Raw genomic sequence first — 11,977 nt, 5'->3', positions numbered from 1 at the left:
TGTCGTACGTACTGTACTTTTTTTGTGCTGAATTAAAGCTTCGAGAGAAGAATGCCAAGGGTCTCCAAGAACCCTCCTGAAACTGTTCCAAAGCAGCGCCCATGCCATAATCTGAAGCATCAGAAATCACGCGAGTAGGGGCCTGACAATCAGGGTGAGTTAGGAGAGTGACATCAACAATGCTCGAACGGCACCTTTCAAACGCTTCAATAGTCAAGGGAGTCCAATCAATTTCACGGCGATCGTTTTTTCGAGAATTCTTAAGGAATGAATTTAATGGTCTTTGATTTTCAGCAGCATGGGGAAGGCTGCGCCTATAAAAATTCAAACAACCCAAGAATCGCTGCAACTCCATAACTGTTTTTGGCCTAGAATAATCATTAATAGCTTTGACTTTCTCGATAGTAGGTTTAATTCCATTTCGATCAATGGTGTGTCCAAGAAATTCAATTTCTGAAAGGCCAAATTCACACTTACTGGTATTTAATCGAAGGGAAGCATTAGAAAGGCGTTGGAAAACCTCTCTCAAATGCAACTTGTGTTCCTCCAAATCGGAAGATGCTATCAAAATATCATCTATATACGCGAAACAATAGTTGAGATCCCCAAGGACTTGATTCAAATAGCGCTGGAACGTCTGACTCGCATTTCTAAGGCCAAAGGTCATCACCGTAAACTCAAAAAGCCCAAAGGGGGTTATTACCGCAGTCTTTGGGATGTCTTCCTTCGCGATTGGAATCTGGTTATATGCCATAAAAAGATCCAATTTCGAAAATATTTTTTTACCGTGAAGAATATTCGAGAAATCCAAAAGATAAGGAACAGGGTATCTGTCAGGAATAGTACATGCATTTGTTCTACGATAGTCCCCGCAGCATCTCCATTCTCCATTTTTTTTAAGGGTCATGTGGAGGGGTGAAGCCCAGGCTGCACTCGAAGGACGACAACGACCAGATTTCACCATCTCCTGAAACCAAGCCTTCGCAATCGCACACTTATCCGGAGCAAGTCTTCGAGGTCGTTCAGCGACGGGAGGACCAGTTGTCAAAATGTGGTGCTCAACACCATTTGACATGATTTCCGAGGATTGCGCTAGTCCGGTGATTTTTGGAAATTCGGCTAAAATACTTGAAAAAAGAGAGGATTTATCGATGGAACTAACGCCCAAAAAATCAGTGCCTCGAATACTACCGAAAGATTGGCAATCTGTTACAGAATCTAAAATTCTGTGGTTACGAAGATCGACACTCAATCCAAAACTCGAAAGCAGATCAGCTCCTATAATACCATAGGGAACATCCGCTATACAAAAATTCCACGACATGGAACGTCGAAGTCCAAGATTAAGATTAAGGCGACACTCACCATACGTATTTATGCGCGAATTATTCGCGGCATAAATGACGTATTGGGCCGGACGCAATTTAGCCTTAGCTTCGACTGGGAGTAAGGAAATATCGGAACCCGTGTCAACGAGAAAACAGCGGCCTGATTCAGAGTCATGAATAAAAAGGCGTTTTGATTTTGCCGAAGCTCCCACCGCCTCAGTGCGGAGCGGCGAATTTAGTTTCCCGAACTTGAACCATCCGAATCAACACCATTCCCAGAATCCTTGTTGTTCTTCTTAAAATCCTTTTTAAAAGTACATGGCTTGTAACACCTGTGAGCCTTTTTCCCATATTTGCGATGCAGACGACAAAAGCCCTGGTTACCACCTCTGGAATTAGATTTAGAGCGAGATCTCGAACGATCTCTATAATGTGACTTAGAAGGGTTACGAGATCTAGTTGAAAGCGCGTCAAATCTTGATGTCAATTCCTCGAGCTTACTTAAAATATCAGAATTGGTTGAAATTGCAGAGACATTCGCCTCGGAAGGTCCGTATGAAACTATTCGATCCGCCATAGTGGCCAAACGACCAAGGTCATTAGTCTCAGCAACAGCAAGGACAGCACGACAATTAGCAGGGAGGTGTTCGAGAAAAATTGTTTTCAACACTTCGTCGCTACATCTGCCGCGACCGAGGTGTCGAATTCTGCTCAGCATCAAAGACGGTCTACCATCAGCAACAACCTCGCCCCGTAGAATGGTTCTTAACTCAGCTTCAGGAGAAGGGGAAAAATTTTCGATAACTCGATTTTTAATTTCAACGTATAAATTTTCGATATGATGATTATTTGTCAATAAATCTCCGACAGTTTGTACTGCATCAGGTTCGAGAGCTGCCACGACTGCACCGGCCCTTAATCTCTGAAAAAAGATACCCGAGGATTCAAAAATCAATTCAATTTGGGCAAACCATAGCGATGGATCCGCTCGAATAAATGCAGGCAATTGAGGAATGCGACCAATAAAATTTTGCTGATTTTGAGCCACTACTCCGGGATGTGAGGAATCTCCAAAACGACCCTCAAAACCACCGGACACACACGCGCGGCCAGGCCTACCCGGTCCCAAAGGATCGTTTGCGGGAACAAAAACGTAACCCCGATCAGCCATTTCAACAAAAAAAATATTCCTCGACAAAAAAAAAAAAATCCCTTTAACAATCCGAAATTAAATTTAAATAAAAGAAAAAATTGAAAAAAAAAATTTAACAAATCTCTTGAAAGTCCATCCTCAATAATGTTTCCATAAAAAAAACCAAAAAGGTCCTCCTCGTTCCTCCCGAAATCAAAAAAATTAAGGAAATACACTATCCAATATTACATCAATCACAAAAGAAAACGACAAAATTAAACGCACTAAGAAAATAATGATTACAACACAAATAATATTGTCAACGAAATACGGAGTATGTAGAATTATCCTCATGGTGACAAAATTTCAAAGTATTTAATTATCGAAAAGAAAACATGTTGATAATCGTTTAAAGAAAAACAACAATAAGAAATATTATATTCTTCGACATAGCGACAAGGTCAAAAATATAATCAATTTTTGAATTTATGTTAAATAAAGGAAATTTATTTCGAAATTTATCCAGTTCAAAATTTTTAAATTTATATTAATAATATTTCAAATCAATTTCAAAATTCCTTAAGTTCAATGTTTCAAAATTAATATTAATAACATTTTAAACCAATTTCTCAAGTTCAAGATTTTAAAATATCATTTAAAAAGAATTATAAAATTCGTTGAAAAAATAATAATAATGAGCAATCAAAACTCTTAAACATCACATAATGTTATGAACATAAAATGTGATAACATGTTGCGAAAAAAATCTATGTTTTACGATTATTACGAAAAATTTTAATTTGAATTCAAATTCAAAAGAAAAATATTTAAATTTAATATTAAATTCATTAGTGCGAAGAATGTCGGAAATTTTCGAAAAGAAAATAATTAAAAAGAAATATTTTTAACAAAAAATACGCAGTGATACTTATAAACGAAAAAACGTCCAAAACGCTGCGAAGCTTCCTCCAAAGGCGAAGTTGCTCATGATAAGGATGGCGAACTCCAAACTGTCATCTCATTGAACATAGTCGCATCAAGGTGAACTCTCGAGATGTTCCCCAAAATGCGATGTTGAAACCTTGGCATCACTGGCTGGTGTAAAGGGCCAAACTCCAGGATATGCTCAGCAACAGTTCATAAAAGGGAGAGAATAATCAGGGAGACGGAAAACTGTTATATTGCTACCAGGTAGATAGAACGAAACATACCTGTTGCATGGGCTCAGAGTAGTGTGCCCATGCGCCGTTTTCAAAAGCATAAAAAATAATTGTAGATTCGCCAACCTCGCTCCGAAATAGGAATTATGAGTCCATGTGACAGAAGATGTTCCTTCACAGCCTCGTGGAAGAAGATTCCCAGCACAGTATTACATCACAATTGATAAAAAACAGTAGACATCGGAGAGGTAGTTAAAAATATCCAAAAATTCGTCCAAAAAATATTTTTAAAAAATGGTTTATCATCGTCCAAAATTAAAAATCCAATTTTCTTCTAGTTTGGTGAAAACTTGGATTATGAAGAGTGGTTTTTTCCGATAGGTAAAATGGCGATGGCGTCTCTCGCCACGTTTTTGATAAGAAAAATTTTAGAAACACACATTTCCCGATCACGTCGGGGTCACCAATGTGGGAATTTCAGGTGTAAGGATATTAAATAATTATTCCCACTTGTGTGCTCAATTAAACTGACTCCATGATATAACTTTAATAACCACTTTATTGTACTTTAATAATAATTATAATTATAGCCAAAAGGCTGGACGAGATAAAAGTCGACTTTACAGTAACATGACTCAATTACGTATATAATATAAAGTCTCGCGCCTTGCAGCTCCGAAAGAACGAGTCTGCGCGGTAGTAAAGAGTGAGAGGGGAATAGAGAGACAGAGTATATTCCCCACAAATGTATATTGTTTAATTTTTTTGTAACATTACTTTAATGGCTGTTTTCGGTACTTACTGGCAGTATTGGTTGTTCACATTTACAAAACGCCCCTATTGCATACTTTAGAAACTATTCAATATGGCCGCCGACAAAGAGAAAATTGACGTATTCAGTACAGGAAAATTCAATATTTATTTTAAAAACAAAATTTTTAAGTGAATTATAATTTTATAATAATGAAAATGATTTATTTTGTGAATTTGAACTCAAATTCCGAAAGTCTCCTAATAATAGGATTTGTTGGACGGATGAGTAGTTTAAGTGAATAAAAAAGAAAATAAAGTATTCAAGCTTAAATAAAAAAAAGTCTCAAAATAAAATCCCTCTTTTTCAGTATATTTGGAATCGTAACATCACATCTGAAACAAAATTTTATTGCAAAGCAAATTTCGACTCCACTTATTAACATTGCATTTTTTTATACTCTCTGTCAGCGGCCATCTTTGTTTTAAACAGGTGGTGCCTCACTGCCCGCAATGATGAATTTTTAACCCCTTAACTGCCGCGCCGGGTGGAAAACACTAAATGTGCCCAGAATGCCAAAAATAAAAAATCGTCCAATTTGTCTGAAACTTGTTACTCAGGGGTATTCGGGGTCGCTGATTACGAATCTGATGTCGGTATTTCAAAATTCAAAATAGCGGATCCAATATGGCGGACGGCATTTTAAAAATTAATCAAAATTACCTGAAATTTGTTACTCGGGGGTTTTCGAGGTCGATGATTACGAATATGCGGCCGTTTTTTCAAAATTCAAAATGGCGGATCCAATATGGCGGATGACTTTTTTTAAAATTGATCCAATTTACCTGAAATTTGTTACTCGGGGGTTGTCGCTGTCGCTGACTACGAATATGATGATAGTTTTTCAAAATTCAAAATGGCGGATCCAATATGGCGGACATTTTTTTTATATTTTGTATTCGCTTGAAAATTATTATTAGGGAGATTTTGGGGTCGCTGATGACGAATCAGATGTCTGTTTTTAAAAATTAAAAATGTCGGATCCAATATGGCGGACATTCTTTTTTTAAATTTTGTTTTTATCATAAAAGCAGAATAAATTTTATAAATGCAGGTTTTGTAGAACAGCTATAAAGAAAGTGCAAAAATTGAAATTCCATTGAAATGTCCAAACGCATTTCACCTTTCCAACAAGTTCATGGGTGAAGTGGATCTCCACGGTATGCCATATTGGATCCGCAATTTTGAATTTTGAAAAACTGACATCGTATTCATCATCATCGACCCCAAAAACCCCCGAATGATAATAGTCAATAATGAGACATTTTATTAAACCTTCGTAAGATATATATTTTGTAACAAAATAAAGAATAGAAAGTTTATAACAATAATAACATAGTAAAATGAAATAAAAGTAAAATAACAAAATTAACATCGTAGCCTAAAATACTAAAGAATATAAAACAAAGAAACTAAAAATGTAAAATAATAAATCGTAGTAAAAGAATATAAAATAAAGTGAAGTCCAGCCTCGTGTCGGTCTTCACCGAAGTGTCTTTCCCCTGACCTGCAGGTCTTACACCCAGATTCTCTCGCCTGTAAATAAAATATAAATAAAAAGAAACGATGCATAGCTATGCTATGCATCGTTATTGAGTTTTCCCTACGCGGAACTATTCTAGAATTCGCCCCATTGCCCAACGAGACAAACGCGACTAGTAAGTGCACTCTGAGGGAGTGGCCTGACTGATAACTGAGTGACCAACTCCAATGTCGGTACGCTGCAGACATTCACCTTAGCAAGGGATCTCCCAAAACCTGGTGTACATCAAAAACATTCTGTTGGTGTAACCATTCACCATTAACCCAAGAGTTAACTCAGGGCAAGTGCCGAAAACAGCCGTAGAAAAGAGAAAACTTTATAACCTTCTGTAAACTAAAGAAATAAGCCTATTTTTTTTTTAATGACTTCAGGCTTAGCCAACTGTCAGAACACACACTCTTATATACCAACTTGTTTTTGCGTTTCTACAGAACGACTTTAAGGTTAGGAGTACTCGCATTTGCCTGGACCACCCGTCTAATGGGTTTTCTCGCCAGTGGAGAGGGAAACTGTAGAAAACCTCTCCGAGTACAACCGGTTTATCGACAGTCGAATTCTAATGGTGTGTACCGGACAATAATCGACGGTGCACATCATTATACTTCGACGTCAAACCTCCCGCTCAGATTATCTCACGTGCCGGAAAAATCCCAGGCTAATGGGCGCGAACCAAGTACCCTTGGTCCGCCCACCGAGCCAGGCTCCTTCTGTAAACTAATAGGATTATTCCTTTTTTCTCATTGCGGACAGACTAAATGAATGAAGGAACACTGAAAAAATTACATCTTAAATAAATTTAATTTTTTTTAATTTGTGACAAAATGAGACCCGGAAATGGACAAAATTCTAAAATGTCGTTTTTGACGGCCACCCTAGTGTCCACACCTTTATGCTTTTTAAACGTCTCGTTTTATGCCGGTTTCTGTTTCTTATCATACAGTATCTCTGCCTGTTACTTTGACAGTTGATTCAAGCCCATAAGTATGGAAAGTTTAACAGTTTAATCGTGTATATTCTGAATTAAGAAACAATGTTACAAAAACGTAGTTCTCATTTTAGTGACGAATTACAAAAGAAATATCCATGCTTTGGTAAAAGAAGAAATAAATTTCAAGCACGTTGTAAATTTTGCGTTAGTTCTGTATCCGTATCAAATAGTGGTTGGTATATTATTTTATCTTATTCTATTTTTTTAAATGCTACACACTTTATTACAGCTCACTCACAGAGAATTAGCGTATGATTCATGTATATTTTATGAAAATGTTAAATAGATAAAATTATTATTATTATTATTATTATTATTATTATTATTTATTTTTCTCTTTAGTTCAGCTTGACTTAGGAGTTAATATTTCGATAGTTCAACATCTAACTGATATTGCCGAACATTCGAAAAAGTAGATAAACAATTTAGCATGTGCTGAGACGAAGCTCAAGTCCATCCCCATGTTGCATATAGTCTGAAAAAGATAATAGGATCCCATGTAGGAACCATTGTACTTCGCTTATTATAATAATATTTTCATATCCTTCTTTGGATCCTACATAGGTTCTTTCACAAGATGTCAATAAATGCAGGATTCCATGCAGGTTCATACGAGGCAAAATTTTTGTGGAAAATCTAATATTAAGGTTCCAAAACAGGAACCGATGAAGTACCCCAACAACCAATGTTGCCACACGGAATTTTATGCAGGTTCCTACGCAGGAACCTTGTTTAAATATCCTGTACGGGATCTCGTACATGATAAGTCAAGGATCCCTGTTGGATCCTGTACAGAAACTGAACCGAATTAAGCTGGGTATTACTTCTACCGGATTCCAAATAGTCGTAACAATTTGTGATCAAGGTAGCTCAAATTTAACGGTCATTAATGAGTTGAGAAAAGAATTTTTAAATGAATGCAAAAGAAAAAACATGGAACGTGGAAGCGAAACTAAAATTACAGTAGAAGGAGTAACATTTATAGCAGTACTGGACATTCCACACATTGTTAAAGGTATGAGGAACAACATATTAAGAAAGCCTTTGAACCTAGAAAATGGCTAAATTGTAAGATGGGATCATCACGTGAAAGCTTATCAATTAGACACAATGGTTCACAAACCTATCTTATCCTTACCTAAACTAAAAGAGGGACATGTTTACGAGGAAAAAATGCCCAAGATGAGGTTTGAGTTGCTGAACAAATTGTAAGCAGCTCAATGTCGAAATTTATTTTAACTACGTGTCAATACAATACAGAAATTCAGACTGAAATTAAATCTCTAAAAATGATAGCATCAGCAAGTTTTGCTAATTTAATGGACACAACTGTTGACTCATAAAATTCTACTATGGAGGAAAAAATCTACGAGAAACCATTGTAAACTATTGTATCGATACATAGTAATCACTTCGAGTACTGGATTGAATCCAGAAAAGAATTTTGAAAAATATTTTTTGTTGATAAGACAAATAAACGGTTAAATCCTCCACCTCCCCTAACAAGCACGATATGGAATTTGAAAGCAATGCCTCAGTTATGGAAAAACTTACAAAAGCAAATTTTAAAGTATTTAAAACAAGATATGTAAACCGAGACATACTTGAAAATTTTTTTTGAATGCTGCGAAGTCATATAGTCATCAATTTGTAAGCTTGACTTGTTTACAAGTTGACGGATTGTTCAAAACACTACTTACTTTTAAACAATTTAACGTCACGGTATTCATTGATCTCAAATTGCCTGGACGATGGGAATAAAGCACTGAAATCACTTGGCAACTTCTTGATGACAGCAAAAGATAAAAATCCTATTAATAGAAGAGTACCATGATCTGATGCGTATCATGAGGACAAGGAATTGAAAGACCCAATGAAGAGAAAACCGTCCAATCGTTTGAGCGGCAATAAAGGAATCATTTAGAGAAGGTCCTAGAAGAGTAGCCTTCCTTGACTATTTTGAAAGAGGTTTTGCCACTAGGATGTCAATCATCAGAAGAAAGATTAATTTAATAGCCTTTTAATGTGATTTAAAAAGAAAGCTTTTTTTCTTTTGTGTCCAGAAAAATTGATTTTGATTGAGTTACTTGCATTTAACATAAAGTGGAAATTAAAGTAAAAATTCTAAATTTATTAATTTCCGAAAATATCTTGCATTGGTGCAGTCACATCAATCGCCTCTTATGTGGACAACGAAAGGAACACGGAGGTAGCATCTTAGAAGAAAGAGAAACGATGTCTCGAGAAGGAAAAAAGCTGCAATGGATAAAATATATGGTATTAAAATATATTTATTTTTAATATATAACAATTAATCTTAAATGTAATCTATTATTTGTTGTAGAAAACGAGGATACCTTAAAGAAGCATACCAAAGAAGTCAAAGTTCTAAAACATCATACAGTCAAAAATCTACTTACACCAAATAAGGCAAACAGTACAGGAAAATAAACAAACATGGGTAATTTTTCGCAAAGTGTGATATTTCAGGTGCTAATTTTTTTTAAACTTTCGAATAATAAATTGGTAATAACTGTATTCCACTTATATTTCTTAGTAGAATCAGTAGTCAAAGTGATTCTACTACAAAGTTAAAATTTTTAAAGATATTCTAGAAATAGTTGATTAATGCTGCCACGGTAGTGACATAAAATCGACAGAAGTGACAACACAATGCTTAGAGAAACATAAAATTTTGCACTTATGAAGTAGGAAATGTTTCTTACTTTAAAGGATTTTGCATTAAAAAGTATATTTAGTAAAAAAGAATAATATTATTTGTAATTAATGATTACTCGGTAAGAAGCGTAGAATAGAAAAGAATTCAATTTCTAGAAAATATGCTTGAAAACGAGAATTTTGAATTATTCTGAATACGCGAATTTACCTCAGAGTTCTATTCCACGGGAACCATCAAAATTTCAGAAAAATCAATTCTTCTCTATTGCTCTCGTCGATCGGGAGATAGAAAAGAATTCAAATTTTCTATTTTTCCTAATGCGCAAAGTTTTATGGTATTGCAAGTTCTTGAAAAAAATATGAAGTTCTATTCTTTTGAATTGACTGCTAACAATTCTAGGTAGTCAATTCAAAAGAATAGAATGTTCGACGAGTAAATCTGAAATGTTTATTATTCTCAATTGACTGCATCGAATTTCAGAAGCGCATTAAAAGGAATAGAACTTTTGACAAACAATTTGAAAAAACCTAATTTTTCTAATTGTCTGTAAAAGCTTCTCTAGTTATTGTCTTACCGACAGATTAGCTCGGTCGGATAGATGCCTGGCTCGGTGGGCGGACCCAAGGGTACTTGGTTCGCGCCCATTAGCCTGGGATTTTTCCGGCACGTGAGATAATCTGAGCGGGAGGTTTGACGTCGAAGTATAATGATGTGCACCGTCGATTATTGTCCGGTACACACCATTAGAATTCGACTGTCGATAAACCGGTTGTACTCAGGAGAGGTTTTCTACAGTTTCCCTCTTCTCTGGCGAGAAAACCCATTGACGGGTGGTCCAGGCAAATGCGAGTACTCCTAATCTCAAAAAGTCGTTCTGTAGAAACGCAAAACTAGTTGGTATATAAGAGTGTGTGTTCTGACAGTTGGCCTAGCTTCAAGTCATTTAAAAAAGGAGGAAAAAATAAGAGAGTTATTGTCTTAAAATAAAACGCAGTGAACGTTATGTTTCGCGTCGTGTGAATTTCATTGTAATTTCAGTGCTGAACAGCTAAACTATTAAAATTAAATATTAAAACTAGTGAACAAATATGGTTAAAAGACGTAATGTGCTTACGATAAAATATAAAATGCTCGTATTGAAAGAAATTTTCAAGTGTTAAATGTTTAAGTCAAGTTTTGAAACCTAACCTCACTTTCTAGTGGAATCTTGAGTGGCAGTGAGTTAATTCAGAGGAATAGAAATTTCTACTGATTTGCTGTACTTTCTCATTCTTTTGAATGCGCGTTTCATATTTTTGTGAAGTCAATTCAGAATAATGGACTTTTCTGAAATTTTGGTCGTTTCCGTGGAATAGAGCTCCGAGGTAAATTCGCCTATTAAGAAGAATACAACTTTTGAATACTTTTCAATTCTTCGCTTCTTACCGGGTATGTTTATACAAAAAGCAAATGAGAAAATGAATAGCAAGAGAAAAAAAGGCAGTTTCAAGTGAGTGATGTCAGTTTCTCTTTGTAAGGTTTTTTCCCTAATATGACATGTCAAAACGATGATAACCGAGCAAATGCGAGTCTGTTGAATCAGTCTTACGCGAACCACCAAAATGTACAGAAGTCGTTTTGAATAAATGTATTAAATTATAATTATGTTGATCTATCTTAATTATCCTCACAATTTAGTAATGGCATAGACTAATCTTTCGCCCCAGTAAACGTCCACTTGATTTTTAAACTTTCCAATACCTCTTTTCTGTTTTTATCGCTTTAATACGATCGTCATTCCAAATAATCGCAAATCGCCATACGATCGACTGGAAATTCGTAGGGGGATATAGTCGAGGTCGGCCCATCTTTTGACTTTTGTTTATAACTATTTTTAAAAATGAAATTGGTCAATTGAAATATATTATTGTTGGAAAGTCCTGTTTAATAGGAACATTTTTACTGTACAAAGTAAATTGATTGGTTTTTAAAATAAAAAAGTTATAAAGATTTAAAATAAGAAACATTTGTATTCCAGGTTGGCCTTTACAGTCAAGGTCGATCCATGTTTGAAATTCAAAGGGCATTACTGTTAAAAAATAAAATAAGATGTTTAGAGTTACGAAAAATTCATTCTTTATTGTTTGCAGCTTGTAACTTAATGAAATAATAAAATAATAAAAATAAACAATATAAAAAATAAATAAAATAAAAATTTTGCACTGAAATATTAATAGAATTAATTAAAAATGGGACATTCCACGTCAACCGGGACAAGACTCTGTCCCTTGCTCTGTCCAAATATCTATTGCACCGATTTTAATGGTTAAGGGCTTAAAATCTTCGTCTTCATGCC

Source organism: Leptopilina heterotoma, unplaced genomic scaffold (assembly GCF_015476425.1).
Source record: "Leptopilina heterotoma isolate Lh14 unplaced genomic scaffold, ASM1547642v1 Lhet_251, whole genome shotgun sequence".
Classification (NCBI taxonomy): Eukaryota; Metazoa; Arthropoda; class Insecta; order Hymenoptera; family Figitidae; genus Leptopilina; species Leptopilina heterotoma.
This window is presented reverse-complemented; position numbering follows the sequence as displayed.